The sequence below is a fragment of the Artibeus jamaicensis genome, unplaced genomic scaffold (assembly GCF_021234435.1).
Source record: "Artibeus jamaicensis isolate MK-2021 breed Jamaican fruit bat unplaced genomic scaffold, CSHL_Jam_final contig_797, whole genome shotgun sequence".
NCBI classification, from domain to species: Eukaryota; Metazoa; Chordata; class Mammalia; order Chiroptera; family Phyllostomidae; genus Artibeus; species Artibeus jamaicensis.
Window position 1 is genome coordinate 835,171 of NW_026521977.1, and position 26,625 is coordinate 861,795.

Genomic DNA, 26,625 nt, shown 5'->3' on the forward strand with positions numbered 1-26,625 from the left:
ATTACCTGACAACTATCGATTGGGCCATCTACCTGGGAAAACTTAATTTAAGACAAAATGGGATGCAGGAAACTGCCAAGTAGCCAAACCTGAGCTTACAATTCTTATCAAGCCCCAAATCGAACCAAATCAAATGGACAGGCCTACAGAGCCTACCGGAAATGCTCACTGCCTGTTCTCCTGGGGCTGGACAAACTGGACAGTACCTGGCTACCTACAGGAAAGGAACCATCCCAGAGTGCTACATCACCATGCAGAATCACGATGGGATCGGGATAATGGAGCACAAAAAATATGGAATGAGCACTGTGGTTTATGTTGCAGGGACTTAGAGATAAATAAAAGTATTGCAAAACAGCGAAGAAGGCCAGCTGAAAGTATATAGAGTCGATTATGTAACTCTTATCCCCAGAACTATCCTGCTCAGTTTCATGACTTTCCCCAACGAGCTTCAGCAGCCTGAGAGCCTCCCAGGGCTCGGCATGGCAGTGGTGAGTGCAGGTCTTTATCACTAACCCCGCAGAAACAGGTATCCCTCTACCCTCTCAGAAAAGTTTCTGCCAGTTACATCTGACAGAAGACTACAGAGCAGCAACAGACTGTGGGGACTGTCTTCGTCCAGCTCATTCTGCACTGTTGGAAACCAATGCAAATCTTTAACTGGAAAGAAAAAGTATAAACCAGGCAATATTTTATTAAATCCCAGAATCACTTCACAGGGGACAGAGATTGGGAAGAAATATAGCCCTGCCTATGAGAGTATGTATATGGGTGAGGGGAGTAGGTTTACAGTTGTGAGTCACACTGTGACACTGTGACATTCTTTTGAGTTAACAAAGCTGTTGTAATCACCATAACCTGTATGCCTTTTTCCATATAAACAAGCGTAAACCTACCTTTGCCCACCCCTGTATGTGGGGGCTATGAGGTATGCGGGCAGATGTTAAACCACCTTCAGTTTCCTCTTCAAAGAACTGTCTGTCATGAACACCAAAAGGGCACCTCTCAGTCCTTCTGTCTACTTTATGTCCTAGTTCCTGGTGATAGAATCCCCCAGAATTCCCCCCTTCCTTGCTGGAGCCAAATCATACTACCTTCAGGGCACAAGAATTGCAACACAGCCATGCACAGAAGGCGTGATCAACAAATGCAGAAGCTAGACATGTTAGCAAACATTTAAGGTTTCTGGAAACTACAGCTTCCCAAGGACTGTTCCCCCATGATGCAAAATCAAAGCCAGGTGAAGATCTTGGCTGAGTTTCAAATATTCCTGGGTTTATAAAGGAGCTGGAAGGTGGGAGGCAGAACTCTGGAACTGAACCTACAGAAAACCAAGCCTCCCACATCCCAAGGTGACAGCAAACAGCTCTGTGTGGACCCAGAGCAAGCCTGGGGGTAGACGAGGCAGTTATCTCCCAAAGTCATCCTTGCCAGAGAATTCCTACCATTTTGTTAGCACATTGTATATTTTTCAAAGGGCCTATATATATATATAAATTTTATCTGTAGTTGGATCTTAGTATCCTCCTGGTTCCATTAATGATACTCATGGTCATGGTTCTCTGCCTCCAGCCCATATACTCTTGTCCTCAATCCCCAGACTTACTCTCTGGGTTCCCATCTCATATCCATAGATTCCTATCTTCTTTACCATGAAGTCCCTTTTGACAAAAGGAAATTGAGACATAGAATTGTGCCTTGCTCAAGATCACACCACAGATTAATAGTGCAGCAAGGACTAGAATCCAGTTCTCCAAACTCTAGTCCAGCACTCTTTCCAACTGACCACAACACCTTGGTTCCAGGAAAAACATCTGCCCTAGAGCACCAAGAGCAGGAATCAAAACAGTTTATCTGCATGTCTTCTTAAGCAAAACAACACGGCCCGAATGTTTGGCAGAGACCAACTAAATATTTCATCTGTGATCTGGGCCAGAGGGGAAGTCTGTGGGGGTGAGGTAGTCATAGCACATGGGGACACTGAAGAGGACCACTGTAAAGGCCAGGAGATGGGTGACAAAAGGGAAAAGGGTGACAAAGGGGGAAGAATAGAATCTTCAACTGAGTACAAGCTAGGAGCAAAGGAATCCGATTTTCTTTGAATTGTTGAGATTTAAAAAGAGGATTCCAGCTCTAAATGTAAATGCAAATAGACTGTCGCATGAGAGCTGACCAAATAGAAGCCAAAAAAAAAATATTAAGATATCAAGTAACGTAGACAGGAATCTGTGAGAAATGAGAACACCCGGGAGATCAAGGGCAGAGGGCTACAGGCAGAGGACCACCTCCACGGAGCATCACTAGCAGAGCCAGACAGGAGCTCAGGGTACCCAACAAGGGTCTTCCAAAAGGAGGGAAAGCACCAATATTGATCAGCTGGAGGAAGGCTGGGTCAACAGAAGTCACTAAGCAGAACTAGGTCCATTGGTTTAAACCAAAAAATCCTACCTGAATTACCCCAGAGAGAAACCTCCCAAAGATTATGAGAGCTATGAAGAAAGAAGAAAAGTTATTACCACCAAGCAAAAGTCACCTGATCTTTCTATGACCTTAAGAAAGAAAAGGCTTCAAAGGATAGACAGGGTCACTTGACTGGATCAGAGGCTCTGATACCAGGACTGTTCCAATGAACAAGAAGAACAAAGAGGTCTGAGGCAGGCCTCAGGGCAGAAGGGTCTTCTATGGCACATACAGTGAGCCAGACCCTCAGACAGCACAGTGAGGTCAACTTCAGGGTGGTCTGGGCTGCGCCTGTGCTCCAGGTGGGCAGGCTGACACTGTGAACACAAGAGACACAACCTCACCTTCAAATTCAGCCACAGGTGGTTGGTCGCCCTCCCCACAGAGTCCCCCCTCTCCTCTTCTGTGCCACACTTACTAGAGACTGGGGTGAAGGGGAAAATAGCCTGGTGCTCTTAACCCTAAAGGGTTTACATTCTAATTGAGCAGCCAAAACATAGATTCCAAGGAACCAGGGAACCCTGTGTGAACACACTGGCTTCCCAAGCACCAGTACAGTCTCGCCTCTCTCTGGGCTTGGAAGACTTTTCCTTTTCTTAGGGAAACTACTGACAACTACTAAGGCAGTGATAGCAAATGAGAAAAGGTCTACTGGTCACAGAAGTCAGCAAAAGGGAATTTTAGGAGACAGATGAATTGCTTCCTGAATGTGAACTAATTCACTCACTGGGCAAAATCTATGAGCCAAGAAGTTAAGCCAAGGAAAGTATTTAAAAGAAGAGAAAAAAATAAGAAAAGAAAGAAAAAGGCAGTGCTTCCCCCAGGTAAAAAAGTTGAGAAAGACAAAAGGAAGAAGTGACCTCCATGGAAGCAGGGAAATCCCCCACCCAAGGCCTCATTTGTAATCAAAGGCAGAAAGGACCAAACTAATGTAAACAGGCCATGGAAGCTAACATGCCCTTCTCCAGAGAGGCCACAACACACACTTCCCCCAGCATGGCCCTGAACACGCAGAAGGTAGGTGTTCCCTTGCACCAGAGAGGCATGCTAGGAGAGCTGGGAAATTCCCGAGTTGCTTTTAGGCTTTTTATTAGACTTTTTATTGTTTTTCTGTTCCCAGGCCCTCAGAACATTCACAAAAACTCCAGGGCACTACTGAGACCAAGTGGAAGGTAAAGCTAGGACTTTGCTGCTTGGAGAAAAATGCAGTTTGCCCCAAGTTTCCACCAAAAAGACTCAGGAGAAAATAACCAGGCAGCAGGACCACCCCCAAATCTGAGCACCCAGGCCACAGTACTGAGGGCCTCCCACACCCTTCCTCAGCACCAATGCAATAAACAGCTGCCCTGGAGAAAACAATGGGCCTTTGTCTGTGCTTCTGCCTTTAGATTATCTTAGAGAACCAGAAAGAATAATTCCTTTGGAGAAGTGGTTCTCTTAAATACTGGTCTAGGCCATGATAAAGCTTTTGAAAGCATCTACAGTATCCCTCTCAAATAAATTTCTACGCATTCCATACTGGGCAGTAAGGGTCCTTATGCAGTCCTTGCCCCCACCTACATATGACTCAGCCACAGACAGGTCCTTGGGGCCTGGAGCCGTTGTCACCACCACCAGTCAGACGCCAGCGCTGCTACTTCTGCTTTCTTCTTGGCCTGGCCACAGAAACAAAAGCCTAAGAACTGTTCTTACTCCTCTCCTCCCCATTCCCCAAAATACCCCATTCTGAGTAAATGACACAGACTGTTTTCATCACCACACCTGCTGAAATGGCTGGCAACAGTAACTGGGATTTAAAAAGTAAAGTATGAAGCAACCTGGACAGTCGAGCTTCTCCTACTGTTGCATTATCAATTAAAAATTCCCAAATTGGGAAACACATCCACTAATTTTATGTTGTAACTTTTCTTGACTTAATATTTTAAATCTAACCTAATTTTGTCATAGATGAGTATAATGTGCTTTCTTAAAAAGGAATGTCCTATTTTCCTGCTTACTTATTTGTTTTTAATTTATGTTATTCTGGTTTTCAAATTTCCTTTTTTTATATGTGTATTTTTGTTTCTTTTTAGTTCCTTCCCTTGGGAAAAAAATGTTAAAAATCTGGCAAGCCTATGTGGTCTCAAAAAACAAACAAACAAACAAAAACCGTGTTTTGTGAAATCCCATATCCTTCTATAGTGTGCTAGGCTTCTCCCACTTTCCTTCACAGGGATAACTGGCAGTAAATGAATTCAGGAGCCACTTCCTGCAAACAGCACCACCAAAAACTAGATGTCACAGCACCAACTCCCTTTCCATGGAACAGACACAGTCTGAAGAATTCTAGTATCTTCCCGCTCAAGTCCCCTCTCCTCACCAGCATTGCTCCTCTCCCTAAATGCTTCCCATAAAGCATACTCGGAGTTTTTCAGAAGTTAGCTGAATGCCATGAGTTCCCTAATCCAAACCAGACTATCCCTCATTTTCCATGATTTGAGCCCTAAGAGGCATCACAATGTAGTGGGAAGGGCTCGGGAATCCAATGAACCTGGGTTCAAATTCTGGATCTTGGACGAGTTACTTGGTTTTTCTGAGACATGGTTTCCTCCTCTTTGAGACAATTAAGTGAGATTTATGAAAGCAGCACATGGCACATAGTAGGTCTCCTGTAATGACTCAGCAGTTCCTCAATAACATTCTCTACTGCTGTCCCCCAAGAGCAAAGCAAGGCTTTTCTAAAACTTTTTTTGAAAATGGAGTTGAAAATTATGAAGCCAAATGGCACATTTTCCCACAAGAAATCAGTCACGAAGCTTTCCTTACCTTGCCTCACTTGTCACATTCCCACGGCTGTCCTCAGTGCCTTTCCAGGCTCTCCCAGGGAAGGCCCAGGATATCTGTTTAATGGCACAAATATTCCATTTCGCCCTCTCAAGAGACTGCGAGAATGAAGTATTAGGTGGCTCAGGGTTCTCTAAGGGCGAGGCTGTCAGTGTCATCCTGGAAAATATTAAAATCTGGAAAAACTTCTCATCTCAGCAACTCGTGGTTCTGCGTGGTATCACATCAAGCCCTTGATGGGTCCCTTTCAGAGTTCATTCAACCTGCTCTATGCAAACACTGAACCATGGCTCTGCCTCACTTTGCTGAACAAATGTTCCAAATAGGCAGAAAGAGCAATCGGTTTTTCAGGACTACATGGTCTTATTTTACAGCCCTCCTTTCCTGATCCCTGTTCACAGAAGGCCGTCTGCCATGAAAGCAAAAGAATTCCCAGTACCAGATGGACCAAAGAGTGACCTCACATGCTACCTTTTCTGGGACCATAGCAGTTTTATAAAGTCAAATTATTTACAGTAGGGTGATTTAGTAAAATATGTTTTTGTTTTATTTTTTAAATTTATTTTATATTATTTTTTTAAGAGAGAGGGGAAGGGAAAGAGAAAGAGAGGGAGAGAAACATCAATGTGTGGTTGCCTCTCACATGTCCCCCACGGGAGACCTGGCCCGAAATCCAGGCATGTGCCCTGACTGGGAATCGAACCGCGACCCTTTGGTTCACAGGCCCACACTCAATTCATGGAGCTACATCAGCCAGGTCTGTTTTGATTTTCATCGATTGATTTTTAGAGAGAAAGAAAGAGAAACATCACTTTGTTGTTCCATTTTTTCATGCATTCACTGGTGGATTCTTGTATGAGCCCTGACCAGGGATCAAACCCACAGTCTTGGCATATCTGGATGACAATCTAACTGACAGAGCTAGCCGGCCAGGGCCAGTAAATGTATACATTAAGTTGATTTAATTTGCAGAATTTTGTAAAGCTTTTTATGTAAACAAATTCACAAATCAGAAGAGAAAAGAAAATCATGTACTGGCCCAAGAATCTAAAATTCTTGTTTCAAAGTTGTCATTACCCTTTTTAACAATGAGCTGTGGCCTCAATTGAACCTGTGGCTGGTGTGCGGAAAGAACCCCTGCACTCCAGTACTAACCGCACTCTGTCCACTGCTACTCAGGGACAAAACCTGAAAGAGGAATAGGCCCTTGCTGGGTCTCATTCTCTTCCCCCAGCAGAATGTAAATAGAATCTCTGCATTTGTAAGAATGTCCAGAAGACTTAATTTGGAAACCATCACTGGGAAGGAAGCACCACTAACAGACCACTCTCTTTCTCACTATCTCAGGTCTGGCCCTTCACAAGACAACCCTCCACAGACATCTACCACTGTCCATCACCTGTTCTTTCTGAACCATCAAAGCGCACTGTCAGGCTGGCTGAAGACCACCACCCTTGCTCATGCCACTCTGCCATCTCCCCCAAAGTCTTCAAGTTCTTTTACATCTCTAGGCGCTTGGCGTATACTGTTCCCTCTTCCTGGAATGCCCTTCCACCTCTATTTTTCTTATCCAACTCAACACTCCCTCAAGAGTCAGCTCCAGCAATGTCTCCTCTGGTTGCTTTTCCTGATTCTGGGGCTTCCTGTGCATCTGCTCCTTATTACCCCCCCTTCCTTCTGGTCAAGAACCTGTATCATGTTCAATTGTAAATGTCTGTTTATCATATATGCCCTAAACAAATTTAATAAAACAAAACTCCTGCCCATATATTTAAGTTAACATATATAAATCATACATAAATCATATATGATTTATATCATAAATAGTAGTAGAGACACACTTTCTGGCATGTTATAAATATTGGCATTTTATAAATACTGATATTTTAAAATAATACTGCTATGTTATATTCTCTTAAATGAATCCAAATAAATCCAATGAACTCTAAATACCACAGTGATTTAAAATATATCATCCATTTTTGAAAACATGAAACTTTACAGCATCCTTTTTATCCTCAAACTCTAATTTCCTTTTACTTCTTCCTCAGAATTTTATCCTAATACTTATGCTTGAAAATCTTTCACCGATCAACTCATGGTACTTCTCCACAATGTAACTATTAAAAATGTGTATACACAAAATTTTTAAATTTTCCTATGATTGTAAGTTCTAAGTGTTAAAAAAATTTCCTTTGGATTGCTTTCATTATCTTTATTATTAACATGCAATTGATCAAAACATAATTATATTACAAATTTATATTACTATGTATAAGTAAATTTTATTATAAATACATTAACTTTCCATTTTTATAGTTGCAAACACCAAGAAATTTTGTTCGCGTAAATAACTAGCTAGAAATGAAAGAATTTTACTATAACAATATCAGTCAGTCTTTGCATTGCTCTGAGTTATATACTAAAATTACACAGTAATTTATCATCAAAAATTATTTTTAATTATGTACCAGCTGACAACTCTTTCAATTTTGTTGAAAGCAAAAATCAATACCATGTCACTTAAAAAAGTATTTGTTTTTCAGAATCACTCACGTTCTTAAAAATATTTGTTTCTTTGTTTGCTAACCTTGAAGTTTTCACACACCAGGTACACAAATATCAAGACTGGGATGAGTTGTGGCTGTGCCTTCTTTTTATAAAGTGGGAGAGAGTGATTGAGAAAGGGAACACCATGAGTCCAACTGTATTTGCAGATGGATTGACTTTTAGAAAGATCACATGTGGAAAATCTTCCCAGTTGAAGACCACTGGCTTATCTGCCTCCCTCACCAAAACTGTAGCATTACCAAAATTAAAAATTAACATTAAGCTGTGTTTACTCTTGGATAATCACTGTTACATTTTAACAGAAGAGACTGAAAAATGATCAAAATGTTCTTCAATAAAGGCCTGATTAAATAAACCACAGAGCACCCAAAACCAGAAACCATACTACATGGTCCTCCCTGAGGAATGAATCAAGTCCTCCAAAATCAGCCTTGGCTCCCACCACCCCTTCTCTACAGTCCCCATGACATCATTGTCCATTCTAACGATAGTTTCTTGACTCCGGTATGGACGCCCATAGCCCATGGAGCCACACAGACTAGGAAGTGCTAGAGAACCAAAGGGTAACACGGCTTGCCATGAACATTATGGAGCTGCTACCTGGAAGCCTAGGTCTGGAGCAGGTGGGAAGTTTCCAAGCTGAGATGGCAGGTAACAAGGACCCACATAGTATGAAGGAATCCAGTACTTGAGAGGTTGGTGATATTGGAAAGATTTCTCCACAAGTTGCTGGCCCCAAAAAACAGGGCTCTGTCCTCGGAAAAAGGGGAGTGGAGGGCAGCACAGTCAGAAACAAAGCAGCACCCAAACTGCAGAGCTGGCCCCCTGGGCAAAGCACTGCTCCTTGAGAAGGCCCCCACTCATCACTGTGTGCAGAAGGAAAAAGGAGCAGTGAGCCAAGGCTCTGCAACTTGGTGAGGGGGACAGAGCCTACAGACAGGAGCAAATAAACCTAGTTTTATAAAACAGCTTCCTACCTTTGTGCCTCCAGATATTCTTCCCAGTTAAAGTCCCCTTTCCTCTTCACCAGGTCAAATCCTGCCAACCCTCCAAGGGCCAAGATTATGCCCCTTGTTCTCCCTATGCAACCTCCTCAAATATTTCTGCTCTTAGTAAGTCCTTGTATAACTAAAGTCCTGTCATATCAGATGCTTGATGACTTCTAACCTGCCTCATTGCTCCACTTACTTTTTGGTATTAACCTTTACTGTAGATGTTTTATGCCTCTCTGAGGGTAGGTCTGTGACTTACTAATTTTTTTTGGGGGGGGTTGTTTTCAAAGATTTTATTTATTAGAGAGAAGGGAAGGGAAGGAGAAAGAAAGAAAGAAACATCAATGTGAGAGTGGAACAGCAATCAATTGCCTCTCTTACAGGACCCAACCAGGAACCAAACCCCCAACCCAGGCACGTGCCCTGACCGGGAATCAAACCGATGACCTTTCACTTTGCAGTACAACACCCAAACAACTGAGCCACACTGGTCAGGGCTGATTAGTTTCATAAGTCTGTGATTTTCCTAACCCATGGAATCGCCCCTCAGTGCTTTCACCATGCAGGAAACCTACTTGCTTATAGTTTCAATGGATACATTGTTTCCTGTGATGTATCACAAATATCCTCCTCTTTTATGAACTGAAGATTCCCTAGACACATGTGAACTCTTCTTGCATCCTTTACAGTCTCTAGCTTAGGGCTGCTAAGAGACTTCTTCTAGCAGCCCTAAGCTAGAGAGCTGCTTAGAAGAGAGCTTTCACTTCTAAGCACTCAGTGAAACTGCCCAATCAGCCACTCAGCTGCCACCCTCCACTGAGGCTGTAATACCAATCAGCCACTCAAGAAACAAGCACTAATGGTACGTCTCTCAGGTACAAACCACGTCGTATGAAATAACGATCAACAAGTAAATGCAAAAGAATGAATAAATAGAAAAAAGATATAAGCAGTCAAAAAAAATTATGGTAGAAAAGAAGAACAAAGCTAATCCCAGTAATGGCATGCTTTCCTCACGGTAAATACTCAATAAATAAGTAAATAAAATTTACAAAAGGCCCTGGCTGTTGTAGCTCAGTGGATTGAGCACGGGCCTGCGAACCAGACAACCGCGGTTCGATTCCCAGTCAGGGCACATACCTGGGTTGCAGGCCGGTTCCCTGCAGGCCAATTCCCAGCAGGGGACACACAGAAGGCAACCATACATTGATGTTTCTCTCCCTCTCTCCTTCCCTTCCCCTCTAAAGATAAATAAATAAAATCTTAAAAAAAAACTGAAGAAAAAAATTTACAAAAGGGCAGATATTGAGTCTCAAGAACATGAAACAAACCATCATAATGACTATGCAAGTACAGGATGCAAAAGAAATAGTAAAAACATAAGGTTCATACTAAATCAATGAAGAGATGAACACAAGTCAATTCACAGTGAAACTAATAAGGAAAGTAACAGTGCTTATGTCCCAGGTTTGTTGAAAGTATTAGAGTCAGTACATGTAAAGTATTTGAGTCAGTATAGCATGGACTCAAAAGTGTTAGCTATTAACATTATTATTATTTCATAACAATAAACTCCCGATTTAGTAATGATTTAAGTTAAGACAATGACATCATAAAAGAGGCAGAAGATTACATACGGGTACTTAACTTGCTGAGGGTAGATTGGTCTAAGAATGATACTGTAGGTTAAAAAAACTGTTTAAGCCTAATAAATTTCACTACATTAAATTATTACAAGTGTTTATAGGTGGAAAACAATAAAGTAAAAAGATAAATGATGAACTGAGGGAAATACATGTAGTACATATACCATGAGTTAATATCCTTAATATTAAAAAATTGGTAAAAATAAAATATGGAAATACATGAACACACAAATCACAAAATAAATATAAATTAAGTGGCATTAAACATATGAGAAAACACTAAGTCTCTGTAGCAATCAAAGAAATGCAAACTAAATAGCAATGCAATACCTCATCAGATTTGTAAATATTTTCACTGTTTTTTTGGCAGGATGGCTAAAATCAGGCACTCTCACTCACTCTAGTGGACCTGTGCACGGGTTAAAAACTTTCTGGAGAGTAGTTTGGCTAGGCACATCAAAAGCCCGTGAAAATGGTCGTATCTTTCATCAATACATTTTACTTCTACTAACATATTCTCTAAAAACAATCAGGGAACTACACTAAAATACAGACATAAGGAAGTTCATCACAGTGTTTTTACAACAGCTAAAAAGGAAAAGACTAAACATAAAGTAGATAAATATTCAGTATTTCTGTGGATGTATATGTTTGTTTTACAGTGTTGGTATATATTGTAGTATATATATGTAAAACTTTGGTTGTCTCTGTATAGTGGGATTATGGCTGATTTTTTTTTGGTTTGTTTCTATTTCCTAATTTTTCTCTAAAGAACATGACTTGCTTGTGTAAAAGTTCAACTAAGGAGGGAAATGTCCTGTCCACGGTCTCTTAAGCAGGATGAGAAGAGGAGAAAAACACTTACATAAGTAACTTTGGTAATAAGCATGCTTCCAGAGTGCACAGAGGGGCTGCCTCAGCCTGGAGCTGAGTCCCGAAGGATGAACTTGCCAGGGAATGAAGTCAGAAGACCACTAGAATATCAAGTGCAAAAAAAAAGGAAAAAATGCCTATTGTGTTAGCAACCCACCATGCAATGTCACTGAGGCAGGAAGGGCAGGCTAGTGTGAAGGACTTGAAGTAAAAGCCAGATGACAAAGATTTTTGAACGTCAAATAAGTTGGGGCTTACCCTGTGAAAGAAGATTCACTAAAGAGCTTTTGTGGTTCATTTATATGAAGATCAAGAAAAGGCAAAACGAAAGGTAAGAGAAAAGCGGTTAATGACAGGGCTGCAAGTACTCCCTGGGAAGAGATGTAAGGCGGTTTCCTGGGGGCCAGAAGCGCTGTGTGCCCTGATCTGAGTGCTAGTTACATGCGTGAACACCAATGTTGAAATCCTTTAAGATATACGCTTAGTATGTTTGCACTTAACTGTGTTATTCCTCACCAAAAAAAAGGAAAAAAGTATGGCCCTGGCCAGTGCAGCTCAGTTAGCTGCAGCGCTGTCCCATGACCAAAGGGTTGTGGTTTCAATTCCCTGTCAGGGCACATACCTAGGTTGCAGTTTGATCATGTTGGGGGTGGGAAAAAGGGGGCCAATTGATGTTTCTCTCTCTCCCTTCCTCTTTCTCTAAAAGCAACACTAAAAAAAAAAAAAAAAGTCCTCCAGTGAGGATTCAAAAAATAAATAAATAAAAGGAAAGAAACATGACGATTAAACTGTATTTGAGAAAGCTCGCTCCACTCTAGGGAGCAGCCTAGGAGACCGACTGAAGGAGGCAGAGGGGCAGACATGCTGACACACTGATGCTGCATTCCAGGTGACGAAGCTGACAGGACTTCACGAGTATGATTACTGAGAGAGACGGAGAAATCGCAGATGACTCTGACATCCCTGAACGAAGCTGGTGGGTACAAGAGAAGAGACAGCAGCTTCGCAAAGGTAAGTATTGAACACAGGAAGTGTGAGGTGCCTGTGGATCATCCGGCTGTCCAACTGCAATAGAGACACTAACGACGTGCCAGGTCATCTTCTAAGTACTCGACATATATTAATTCCTTTAACCTCACAAAGACCTTACAAGGTAGGCACTATTATTACTGCCTTTACAGTTGAGGAAACTGCTGAAAAGAGAGGTTAGGCAACTTGTCCAGGATCACATGCCCTGGTGGAAAAAGGACTTGAATCCAGGCCATTTGGCTCAAGAGTTCATGCTCTTACAATATAGGTGATATATAAAGGAATAGCTGAAGCTCTGGGGATACCTGAGGTCTCACAGGGAGAGAGTACAAAAATAAAGAATACTAACGCATGCTTCTCAGTACTGTCCCAAGGACTAAACAAAATGATATGTATAAACCCCTTAGCGGTACACTGGTCACAAAGTCGGCACTCAATTAATGATACTATTACAGGTAATTCTTCAACAAGGTGGTATCGTACAGAGGGGACTGGGTTAGATTAAAAGCAGTTTAAGGGCCATAACAACCAGATATAGTGCACGGCTATAGGTTCAATGTTGGCAGGGAAAATACCAACAATAAGGACACCTGAGGGTCAACAGAAAATCTGAAACACAGTCTGAGTATTAGTTACAATAAAAATGTACTAAACTGGAAAAGGGGAGATAATTTTTAAAATAAGAGAGAATGAAAAACACTGGGTATAGTATGATCTTGCACTGGTAAGTGAGAGACCACAAACGTGTACCCAGACGGGACTAGACAAGGAGCTAGGGAGAAGTACACCAAGATATAAGCCGTGATCGCTGATCTCTGGGTGTCGGAAAAGGGAAGCTCTTTTATTTTTTACAGTGTAATATGATGCATAAATCAAAATTTTAAAAGAACCAATTTAAAGCTGAAGTTGAAGACAATTTTATCTTCTGAAGTTTTCTATTACAGGAGTTCAAGACACGAAGGAAGCAGCAAACCTCCGCCAGTCTACGAGCTTGTTCCAGGTGCCAAGCCAAGGAGAGGGAAACAACCTCACCCCAGCTGGCAACCCACAGGCTCAGTAAAACACTCCTCCTCTGTCTCTGTCTTCTTTGCATCTTTGTTCTAAGCAGCTTCCTTTCTAAATGATGGGAAAATTCACCCTGAGTGCCTTCCTCTCATTTGTGTCATTCATTCTGAGAAAACAAGACACTGCAGCCCCCCCAGCATCCCCAGAGAGGGCCAGATGAATACAGATTACCGCATGCCCTGTACCCATACCGCAGGCAAAGCAACCTTCAGAGGCAGGAGGAAAGATCTCATGGAGAACTCTTTGGGATTACACAGGCAAGAGAGATTATCCCAGAAAAATTTCCAATTTACAGGTTTCATCAGGGAAATACTGCTCTAGTGGAACTTCCCAAGCTTAATGCAAGGGAGCTAATTTTCATTTCTCTAAAATATAAAGATAGAGCTCTGACTGGTGTGGCTCAGTGGGTTGGGCACCATCTTGCAAACCAAAAAGTCACCAGTTCGATTCCTGGGTCAGGGCACATGCCTGGGTTGCAGGCCAGGTCCCCAGTTGGGGGCATGCAAAAGGCAACTGATCAATTGACATTTCTCTCGCATATCACGTTGATGTTTCTCTCACTCTTTCTCCCTCCCTTACCCTCTCTCTAAAAATATAAAAAGAAAATCTTTTAAAAAATAAAGTAAAATGTAAAGATGGAGTTAGGGGACAAGGATGAGCGCAGGGTGGGTAAAACAAGTAAAGGAGAATACATGACTGCCAACTTCACTCTCCTCCTGGCTAAACTGGAGAGCTGTCATATCTACCTGGTAGATTCCAGTCACCAATTCTTATTCACCTTCAAAACTGCCTCAGCATCAGCATAGGATCTGATACACAGTGGACATTCGACAAGTGAATGTAAACCTAAGTCTGAACTGAGAATTTACAGACTAAGCTATGTAACTTTTGTGGCCAATATAAACCTTAACATAGAAAAGAACCAAATGTTAATAATATTCTGTTCATAACATTTGCTGCAATACAGTCCAAAGATTAAAGTTCCAACACTCAGCACAGTACCTGGGATTTAGTAGGTCCTGCTCAATGAGCATTTGGTGAGTGCTCCAGGATTTTTTCTGCAACTCAAACTTTCTGATCCACTATGAGATTATTTAAAGATCTGTGTTCTCACTGTCATGCTGACCTTTAAAGATTTTCCTTATAGATGGAAAGAGATTTCTGAAGATGGAAAAAACTTTTAAATGATCATGTCCTGTACCAATTAACTGGTCTTATAAGGGCTCCATCAATCTACTAGCATATGTACCAGTTGAAAACTTCTGTGGACCACATCATCTGCCGTGGGCTTTAGCACAACCCATCCATCCAAAGCATTTGTGGACCCAGAAGGCAGGTTTTACTTCCAGAGGGTTTATATCAAAAAAGAAAAAGAAAAAGAAAAGAAAAAAAGATTCTGTGTACAATGACTCAGGGCCTGGGTGCCTGACTCCCTAGCCACGACGCAGCTAGAGGTCCAGGCGCTCTCTCAGAAGTTGCTCCCAGTCATTATGCACCTGCTCTACTTCCCCTCCCCACCTCCTCCATCGCTATTTCCACACTAGTATGGTGTTACCTTCTATCCTTACTTTCCTAACCTGGGTCAGGTTAGGAAAATCCAGGAATTAACATGTAGATACTAAAATCTCATTCACAGCTATATGCAGAATTAAAGAAAAATACCAGCTCTCCAGCTTCATACTCCAAAACTCTCTTAGAAATCTGTTAGAAAGCACACCACTTACCAGAGAATTATATGTCATCTTTAAAACCACCACCAATTTCTAAAAGCCAAACAAATGATACTAGGTCCCTAACTACACTAATATCTGGATTTGTTCCAAGGGCCTCCTAACTCCTCCAAGGCTCCAGTTTCTTCCTCAATTCCAATCCATTTTCTATATTACTAATTATATGCCACCTTCCCTGGAGAGAAAAAATAGAACAATATTTCAAGCATTTTCACATGCACCCATCAATCCAAACTTAAAGTCTTTAAGGTGACATTCGAGAGCCTTCAGGATGTGGGCTTCCCCTTATGCAGCCGACTGCATTTCCCGCGGGTCTCTTTCACTCATCCGCTGGTTCAGTTAGCGCAGCCTAGTTCCCATGCCAGTTTCCACAGCACACAAGCTAACCATATCTTTCCTGCCTCTGGGACTGGGCTCATGCTACTCCTAGTCATTTCCCAGCCCCCTAAGTGTCCTCCTCTGTTCTAAAGGCAGCACTGTATCAAGGAAAGAGAAATGACTTAGGAATCAAAAAACCTGAATTCTAGTCTTGATTCTGACAAAAAATAGTTGTGTGCCTTTGGACAATCCTTTGCCTCTCTAGGCTCAGTCTCCCATCTATGAACAGAAAGACTGAACTAGACCATCTTCATAGTCCTTCCAGGTTAAAAAAAATTCCTCTATGACTCATATGCCCAACGAATCCAATCTCTCCTTCAACATCTACAAGTCCTCCACAAATTTTCTCTAAGCACTCAGCCCAAAATCCTAGGTCTGGAACCCAGAGCAAATCAAGTAGTGCATCAACTAAGATTTTCTGAGCATTTTATCAACCAGATATTATGTCAAATCCTTGGTAATAAATATAAAGTCACGTAAGACCCATACCTGTATATATCATCTGTATATCCATTTCTTTTCCACTATTTTTGTGCAAGTCATGTGAAACATGAACATCAGATACAAATAATATCATTTATTCATTTAACAAATATTTATGAAAACTTTCCATGTACTGTTCTAAAAAGTAGAGATGCCAGTAAACAGATGGACCAACTCTCTAACCTTTATGGAGTTTATTTATTTGGGAAAAAAAGACAGGAAGAACACACAAATGTGTATATATTAGCAAGAAAAACAAAGCAAGGATTAAAGATTGATGAAGGGCAGTAGTTTTACATAGAACGGCTACAGAAAGCCTCCCTGAGAAGGCACATTTGAGCTGACACCTAAATGAAATGAGGGTACAAACTAGCAAGAGTCAAGAAGAGCATCCCAGGCGCAGGGCAAAGGCTCTGAGACAGAAGAGATAGGAGCAAAGGGGAGAGCAATTGGGAGGGTTAGAGCACCTAAGGACTAGGCAGTAAATCTGGACTCTAAGTATATGATGGGTGGGATTCCATAGGAGTGTGAAAGCAGAGGACAGATGTAAAACTTTGGTTACTAACTGGAGAAGAGACCATGAAGGGGTAGGAGTAGGTGAGTCAGGACAAGTTACAAGGCAATGCAGAACTATTAAGAACTTGGCATCCAGTCTCCAGCCGTCCAGGTTCACATCCTGACTCTTCAGCTCATAAGCTATGTGATCTCAAAAAAAGTTCATTTCTCTGCATTTCTATTTCCACATGTTTAAGTGAGGATAACTGTACCTAAATCATAAATTAGCCTGGAAAATTAAACTAGTGCACTAAACCCTTCGAACAGAATGTGCCACCGAGTAAACGCTCTATGAATGCTACGAGTGCTCTGAAACCATGAGATCACTCAAGAACAGTGCAGAGAATAGAAGGGGGCTGAAGCCTGAGACACCCCAATATCTCCAAAGGTCTCCACTGAGCCCAAGACTTTACAATAAGCCTTCATGTCCTAAGCCTTGTCTGGGGCCCCAAACCCCTTTATGTCACTCACAGCTAAAAACTTGATAACATAATACTTTATATAGTTCTTTAAGCAACAATTATACGTTCTAAGTTCAGGGTTTTGTTTTTTTTTCACATACTTGTATATCTACCACCATGCTTGGCATAAAATTAAACATATTTGGGTGTTCACGAACACCCACTGTGGCCATCGTGTAATTTTCTTCTAAAACCCAATATAATGCACCATGATTTCCCTTAGGAAAGAAAATAGCCCTCTTCTTCTTTATGGAATAACATGGATTATAGGGTACCCTCCGCACCTCACCATCATGTTACCATCAGGCTACCATCAGGCCCACAGTGGCAGAGACAGTCACACTGGCCAAAGCAGTTACACCACAAGCCATGTCTCCTTCTGACTTCCCAATCCTTATGCTTTGTGTACCAGCTCTTCTGTCTCTTCTTTCCTGGAGATTTTGTCTGAGTGCAAAACTCTCTCATATCTGGCAACATGTCACACACTCAGTCCCCCACCCTCAGTCCCCAAAGCCCTAAAAGAATCTAAATACTGAAGCCAGAATATTCCTTTTAAAAAAAGCATAAAAATTTAGGAGGAAATGAGGGAAGCAAAATGGGCATAACCCAAATACATATCCAGAGGGTCATCCAGGAGGGCCCTTCCCACCAGGGTACAGAAGTCTCAGTGCCTTCAGTTAGACACTGCAAGTATTTATAAAATGACCTTGAGAGATAAGAGTTTCCAACAGAACAAAGGTTGAAGTCAGTGAGGGGAAAAAAAAAAAAAGAGTTCTAACTTTTTCATTCCTTTAATCAATTTCCACAGAACTATATGCCCCTCTCTTTTTTTCTTCCCTGCCCACCCACCCATCTCCCACACCCCCAGTCCTGGTGGTGATAAATCACAGAAAATGATGCTGACCTACCAGGACCAGCTCTTGATGTGGTTCCCACCAAGTCTGAGCCTCATAATCCTGAGATCTACCCCAGCCCCCCAGGGACCAGAAACAGTGACAAATACATGGGAAGAATGTAGGCGAATTGAATGTGAGCAGAACTGGGCACAAGACACTGCTCTCAAATTGATTTTATTGCTCAAATCTAGTCCTGGAATAGACAAAGGCTGCTAGATGTTATTTTACCAATACCTTTCGGCAAAGTTATTTCTTACTAATTCTGACCACTGATCTACTTACGGGGTTTTTTTAAAGGGTCCATCTAAAATAAGATATAAAGTGGCCTCTGCTCATCTTCCATGACTCCGCCATCACTTTCTGTACAAACACTCTAGTCCCAAATACTATTCTAATTCAAGGTGGTGACCTGTCAAAATAGAGGTGTGGGGGAAAATAGCAAAACAGAACGCTCACAACTGGTACCTCTGACTAATTGGACATTAAGGATTCAAATAAATGCTCTGACCTTAAATCCCATTTTTCCATGCTCTCCCAAACCCCATAGTATGCAATGTTCATTTGAAGTTGGGTTCTCTTCATCTGTAAGTCTCTGTGCACAGATTCTGGTGTCTACCGAGAAGCAAAATGCCTTACCCTCCCTGGGCCCACACTGGTACACAATTTTCAGGAGAATGCCATTTCCCTTGGACATGGTACTAGCGTTAGGGTCACCATGGCTTGTGTAGAAGCCCTTTGGGTCTAAGCACCAACAACCCATCCACCCCTGGCTCACGTGACATGACCAGACTTTGACGAAAAACTTCTCCAGGTAGTCGTTACTACTGACCAGAGGGCGCATTTCTAATCCAGGGGGCATTATGTTAAGTGGAGGTGCTGGCAACAGTAAGCGTAACCTAACACAACTCATAGGAAAAATAACTGACTGGGCCCTGCTCACTCATTAGAAAATAGATCTCTGCATGCTGAGCCTTCTTATCAGGGGTCATCTCAGCACCTAGAGCAAAAGTCAGAGTGATGTCTAAACAGCTACTTCCCAACAGCAGCAGGTGAAACAGGTGGTATCCAACACCCATATCCAAAAATAATTTTCCATCTAATTTTTTAACATTACTCACTCATTAATTCTTTGAACACCTAATATTAAGTATGTTTACTGAAAAAAGTAGTAAGAGAACAAATAGATGCTTAAAAGAACTAGCCCAGTGCTAAGCCCTGGCTGGTGTAGCTCAGTGGATTGAGCACGGGCCTGCGAACCAGACAATCGCGGTTCAATTCCCAGTCAGGGCACATGCCTGGGTTGCAGACCAGTTCCCTGCAGGCCAGTTCCCAGCAGGGGACCTACGAAAGGCAACCATACATTGATGTTTCTCTCCCTCTCTCCTTCCAAAGATAAATAAATAAAATATTAAAAAAAAAAAAGAACTAGCCCAGTGCTTTTTCTATAGCAAATATTCAATAAATGTTGCACATGAAAGAAAGGAAAGGAGGACCAGTGTATAAATAATGGTAACACAGAGCGCTTCCTCGGAGACTAGAGTCTGACAAAACATCCCAGGACACCACCTTCTTGATCACAGGCATCTTCTACCCCACTTAGTTAGCCTCAGGGCAGAGAAGGAATAGGGAGAAGGAAAAAAATACCCACAAATATCTAGATGCAAACTTGTCTTAGCTAAATTAACACCCAAGATCCCAACCTCACCTCAAAGACAGACAAAAAGCCACTAATAGTGACACTTGTCCCCTTAAAGTAGTTTCCAGAATACCGACAACCAGGATACATCCAACCAGCATACGTGTATCCTGACCACCATGGCCCTTTATCACAAGGCCCATTTAAAAAGGTTTTATTTCTTCCCTGGCTGGTGTGGCTCAATAGATTGAGTGTCTTCCTGCAAACCAAAGAGTTGCTAGCTTGATTCCCAGTCAGGGCACATGCCTGGGTTGTAGGCCAGGTCCCCACTAGGAGGCACATGAGAGGCAACCATACACTGATGCTTCTCTCCCTCTCTTTCTCTCTCTCTTCCCCTCTCTAAAAATAAATAAACAAAAGCTTTAAAAATTAAATAAATAAAAAAGCTTTATTTCTTATGCTGTTAACAAAGCGTTCAGCAGACTACTTCTATCATATTTGCTTGAGGATCCTAAAGTTCAGTCTAAACAAATGATTCCCACACTTCTAGAAAGACCTTAATTGGGCTAGTTTGTTACTTTTAGAGCAATTCAGCGAAGGCTAGGTTCTTTTTACACCCTTAAAGGACTAAGCAAAATTCTTTCAATGATAATTTTTTTCAAGAAAAAATCATCTTGAGTTTACACTCATTCCACAATTACTTGTCCTGACTGGGGGCAGAGGGGGAGGGAGCAGAGTGTGCACATTTTATTTCCAAATGGCACCCTTCAATCTAAGAGCTCTAATTATCAGCATATCTAATATTGACTTTCTGCTTAAAACACAAAGGGACAAGTAACAGTATCATCATAGGCCTAAAAAGTAAGACTCACAAAGGAAAACAGAGAAAGGTCTGTGTGTTCAGCCACAGGCAGGGAAGGAAAGCAGGGGCACAGACAGGGACAATCTGCATTTGCATCGCAGCCACTGGGGTCCGGGAAAAGCAGTTTGTTTACTCTGTGAACATCTGTGCATTGAAGAGGGAGGAGAAAAGTGTAAAAGTAAAAAATACTAAAAGAAAACTTAGGCTAACTACAAGGAGATAATCTATGATCAACAGGCTGGAAAGCTCAGAAAACGTTTCTCAGGCAGGCTAAATCTTGAGAGAGGTTTAAGGATATTTGGTAAAATAGTCAAATTGTTCTACTACACTAGAAGATTACATCTGACTATCTAAAGCATATTCCAGTCCTATTTTTCAAAGCTATCTTTTTGCTATCTTAGAAAATCAAAAGCACTCCTTAATAAATTATTAAAATGACAAATGCTTACCAAATATAAAAACATTTACAACTATGTGAGTTAGCAAGGAGCCAAAAATGCAACCAAACATCTCTGACATTTAAATAAGAGAACTGTTGCCCTGGCTTGTGTGGTTCAGTGGACTGAGCGCTTGCCTGCAAACTGAAAGGTCATTGGTTCAATTCCCAGTCAGCAACCTGGGTTGCAGGCCAGGTCCCTGGTCAATGTACCTCTCACACACTGATGTTTCTCTCCCTCTCTTTCTCCCTCCCTTCCCCCTCTGTAAAAAGTAAGTAAGTAATTAAGAGAATTGCAAAAGTCTCTTTTTGAGATCCCCAACTCTCCAAACTAATCTCAAGAGCATTCTCACAGGAACTCACAACCAAAGATCACTGGTGGGCCAACTATGAGCTATGTCATTCCCCGGAGGACACCCCAGAAGGCTTTCCTTTCTGATCTATAACTACGGGCTACAGATAAAACAAAATAGCTTTTAGGTGATACCGCATACAAAAGGTAGTATTAATTTTTGGGGAATCAGGGGACTGACTAATCAGGGCATAAACCTCATGCTGTCCTAGGGGATTACCCTGATCTAGACAAACTAGAAAAACTGAGCTAAAAGGGTCCTCTGACATCAAACTCCAGAAACTTGTAAAGGAATAGCAAAGCTGGAACTTTAACCCCTTTCTTTCGACTCTTAAGGTCCCTACACTGAGAGGTCACGTTCCTCAGGGGTCCAAAACCCCAAATGGGTCATCCTGACACATTTAGAGGTACTGGTGAGAATTTCACATATCAAAGCACCATTCAATAGGGCAAGCTCTTCAGTTAGAGGCTCATAAAGGTAAAAATGGATATGAAAAACTGGGGTCATATTTGCTTTTGCATATTTTTTTTTACGAAAAAGTATTGTTGACTCTTACATTAGTTGTACCAAACTTCTCTAGTTGGTGAACTTGATTTTTTGCCTGTCCCTTTTTTGTGCAACTTTCTACTGCCCGGCATCCTTGGCCTAAGAACCAAGTCTTCAGAGCTCTCACAAGTTCAGAGGAAAAGGCCTAGAGTTTGTACAAGGAAAGGCATGAAATCTAGATTGTACACAAAGTGGGAGACAATTCTACTAGCATGGCTCCACCCACTGCTGTCCTTCCTGAGGCTCGGAGAATCTTCAAAGAATCAAAAGGCTCGGCTATAAACTTGGGTATTCAATGGTCCTGTAAGCTCTCTAGCTTGTGTGTGTGTGTGTGTGTGTGTGTGTGTGTGTGTGTGTGTGTGTGTGTGTATCAACACAATTAATTGGTAAGAAATGTGGAAGGGCAGGAAGAGCTTTGCACATCTCCAAATCCTGGCTTTCATAACCCAAATTCCCACCCAGGAACTCTCCAAAGGCACCATCTTATTGCTTCTCCATAACAACAACAAAAAAATTAAATAAATGTGCATTTTATCTTAATAACTAAGAAAGGTAATCTCAATTATTTTTACCTTGCCAGTACCAAGTGTTCTTTTTTTAATTTATCATTTTTAAGAAACAAGGGAATGTTGGGGGAAAAAAAGCACCTCAACTTAGATGTTTAGGGTAGAGACCCCAGTTTAGAGCTCAACTTGCCACTCAGTAAAGGCTCTTAAACAAATTACAACATCAATCTACATCCCACGGGCCCCAGGGCAGTCATGAAAGAACATGACTCTCACCGAAGCATTTCGAAACATGTGGGGAACATAAGGACAAACCACCAGTTTTGTGGCTCCACACGCACGTTCCCTGTCACAATGTCCGCCTGGTCACTGCAGCTCTTTTCTGATCGCCAGTAGCCCTATGGTTAGTGTGACTAGTTTTACCCCACAAACCAAGCTACTGAAGCATAAATGGGACAGGAATTTAAACATCTAGACATTTTGGCTATATCACTTTTTCTTAAACCTCCTGATTAAGAACTACATCTTCCCTGTGATGAGTGTGTCACACTCCTGAACACAGATGTCACATTAATCTGCTAAAAAACACTGCTTTGCCCATCACTCCTTCTCTCCAAAATCTTTAAAAGCTAGATAATATATAGGATAAAGTTCCAGCTCCTGAGCCAAAATTCGAGCTGACCAAAGTCTGCTTCAACTGAACCTCCCACTGCCCGCTGTGGAGGGCAGCTGAGGAAGCACCAGCCCTAGAGCCAGACAATGGGGAGCTGGAATTCCAGCTCTACCACTTACTACTTGTGTGATCCTGAGCAGCTTACCACCCTTTTTGATCTCATTTAAACCAAGAATTACCCCCTTTAAAACAAGAATAACAATGCCTACTTCACAACACTGGAAGATGAAAGAGTGTGGCATGTGGCACAGAGTAGGTGCTCAGGGAGTATTACTTTCTCCCTCGCCCCAGTCCAAGTGGTCTGGTCTCTCTTCTCTTGAAAACTCTCCCCAGCTGCTCTCCACTAGTTGCAGAACCGCACTTCGCTTCAAGGCCCAAAGGAAATCCCTTCTCTTCTGTGAAGCCACCCTGGCTCCTAAGAGCTTTCTCCTCTGAGCTTCTATAATCCGAAACTGTTACTCTTCTCTGATATGCCTTCTTCCCCCAATGAGTCCACAAACCCAAAAGCAAACTTTTCACTAATTACCAAGCCAATCTAAGTGTTCGACAAAAAATACTTTGAAGACAGAGTTGCCTAAATACAGTGAAGAGGGCCTTTACCTCATGCATTCAACTGGCTATCCTTCAGCTCTTGCTTTGTGCTGTCCTTCATTCAGCATGGAAGACAGACTACACTCAACTGGGTCTCACTACCTCTGATTAGCTTTCTGTAACCTAGACTATTTCTGATCCTTTAGAAAGTGCTACTTCTGAAAAATCCCATCAATAAAGAGATTCACCTCCTGAGAATATTACTTGGGGGGGGGGGGGAACAATGCAGTCACTTGGGTTTTAACCTCGTGGCCCTATCCTAAGATAGCCAGCTGAAGTGTATGCATATAAAAAATATCTTAGCTCAGAACAGCCCTGGAGATGGGATAATGACCTTCTCACCCTTCCCAAGACCCTGCTGTCCAAACAGCAGCAACACCTGCAAGGGGGATATGAGCAAAAGCTGGGCTAAGGCAGCAACAAGGCAAATTGTCTCATTTAGTGAAGGAGTTGTTTTATTCATAGTCAAGTAATATAAACCACATTTATATAAAGATTCCAGGAAATGCAAAATTTCTCTTTAGAAACACTTGAAAATGTCCAGTCTCTTGAACGCTACTAAATTACTAAATTCTTGGATAAGGTAGCATAAACTCTTCAAGTGTGTTCCTTTAGTCTTGGGTCACTTAAAAGTGTATCTTTAATAGTACACTTAAGAAGAAAGGAAAGAAAATAGGGAAGGTAATCATTCCCAATAAATACAGTTCGATTTGTTTAGAGTACAAAGTTAATTTTTCTTTGTTTGAGTTCCGTGTGTGTGTGCGTGTGTGTTTGCTTTTAGGAGCATGCAGACAAGCCACCACCACCGCTTGGGCATGTCCAGGGGACGAGGCAGCTGGCAGAGCCCACTTCCAGGGCCGCCCAGACTGCAGCCATCTCTTCGCACACCCCACCTCTGCACTTCCCTAGACCCTCCTCCGATGTTCCCCACCCCCAACCACAGCCCGCGGGAACGCAGAGCTGCCGGACCGGGAGGGCAGTCCCCTCCAGCCCGAGGAGCTCCCGAGCCGCCCTGCTCCTTGGTGCCTACAGAGGTCCCCCAAGTCTGGGTGCCAGGATGCAAATACTCACGGAGCTGGACCGCCGCCAGAGGAAAGGAGTGGTGAATAGCGGGAAACCGGCTGGGGCTGCAGCGGCAGGCAGGGCAGAGCCGGAACCAGCACCCCTCCTGTGCGCCACCCAGCCAGGAGCAAAGGCAGAGGGGCAAGCAGGCGGGTGGGGAAAGCCGGGCAGTGGCGAAGCACTGACCACAGCGCTCCCCAGCCAGGCTGGGGGCTCGCACTGACGGGGTCTTGACTGGCGCCAGGAGCTGTGAAGCCCGGAGGAGGAGCTGCGCCTGGAGGGCGGGCGGGCAGGCATCAGCACCGGCAGGCTTGAGAAAGAGACCCGTGCAGCAGTGCAAACTTGAGTGAAGGGGCGTGGAGGAGGTGTGCCTCCACCCCAGACAGAGAGGGTGGGCTGCCCCGCCTGGCGGAGGGGTGTGCTCCCAAGCAACGAGAAAGCTTCGCAAAGAGCGCGTGAGGGGCGGGGCCGGGGGTGGGGGGCACAGGGAGGAGGAAGATGGGAGATGGTGGGGTGGGCAGGGTGGGTAACTGGCCCTCAAACTGAATGGTCCTCACCTCGGCACCATCCATCCAAGAATTGTCTGGGCCTGGAGCAAAGCACAAGAGGGTCTAAAACTTTATGTCATTTTCTCATACACACGTGACCCCCCTGCAGTCCAGATGGTTTCAATCACTGGAGGAAAAAAGCGGCTCTGCTGGTATGCAAGAAAAAACGGAGCTGGGAGCGTCTGGGAAAAGCTGCCCGGAAGCTTGCCTGCCTTCAAACAAACTGACGAGCTCTTCCCGTTCTCCCACCCCTCAGCCTCGGGGAGCCCTGCAAAACCCAGAGACACTGAAAGGAGCTCCATTTGGTACCGCAACAGCCGCATGGGAACTCTGACAGCTCTGGGGTAGCAAGGAGTCTGGTCTGGATGGAAAGTTTCAAGGACATTTGGAGAATTTGTTTTAAATACTCCATTAGCGTGCAAAACCAAAAACTCGAAAAGGGTGACATTAAATAATAAGCAAAGGAATACCTCATAGCAGTGAGAAGCTGTGATTTATTAGTGGAATTCTGAAACTTTTAACCAAGTGTAAGAATCCACTTGGAAAAGAATAATACAAATCATTTAAAATCTAAACCCATACATACTTAGTGGAATATCAGGAAGCTATGTAACCCAATTTCTCCTCCCATAAATCACTATAAATAGAACCTGATATTGAAATGCACAAAATTGACTTTCACAAACCTAGCTACATTTTGAAGGAAGAAATGTATATGAATGAACATAAACTAGCTCCAAGACCAAGACATGTTTAAAAGCCCAAGCCAAATCAACTGTCACATATCCTAATGAGGTATTTACTCAGCTGCAGGGCAACCATCAAAAATAATGGGGAGTCTAAGATACATCCTGGAAATAATTTAACTTGTTTATGATCAAACAGAAAGAGTGGCAACAACCAAACTTATAAAGTCTATTATTCCTTTGCCAAAAAAGGATAGTAACATGAATTACTAGTACTAACTCTATTCAATGATATTGATGCCAAATGATGTTTGGCCTTTCTAGAAGACCTTACAGGGTGACACAGTGGTCTGTGTGTGACAAATAAATAAATTCTTGGTAAAGTGACTTGACTGGTCTACATTAGCACAACCCACGATTCCAGCTGCTATTGAGGCACACTGGGAAACACATGAGACAACTTGAAACTCAACCAATTTGAGCAAGTTTTACTTCATATTCCAAAATCCAGCAGTGAGTTTTCTACTCTAGTTCATCGAAGTGCTTAAATCCTTCAGGAGACTGAGGCCGTATTTGCAAACACTTAGCCTTCTCCAATTTTCTCCAACATCAATTTCAGGAGTGTTTTACCCTCCACATGCAACAAGAGAACTCATGCACAAGACTCTTTAGGAGACATGAGCCACAGAATTTAACAATGCTCCTGGCAATTCCACCTGCAGCTCTCTAAACTCTGCAGGGAGGTTCTTAAGTTTCCCATTTCT

General features: G+C 42.6%; 1 protein-coding gene across 3 annotated transcripts in view; it reads right to left on the reverse strand.

Annotated features, from left to right (window-relative positions):
- Positions 1-24,905, reverse strand: part of DENND2B (DENN domain containing 2B) — a 163,706-nt gene extending 138,801 nt beyond the window's left edge. Inside the window, exon 1 of one of the 3 annotated variants that reach the window (XM_053673161.1) lies at positions 24,637-24,905. The gene's annotated coding sequence lies outside the window, so the exon portion shown is untranslated. Of the gene's footprint in view, positions 1-5,265; positions 5,338-24,636 lie in introns of those variants that run through there. The other 2 variants (XM_037133821.2, XM_053673160.1) reach the window with 2 other exon arrangements.
- Positions 24,906-26,625: the final 1,720 nt, after the last annotated feature.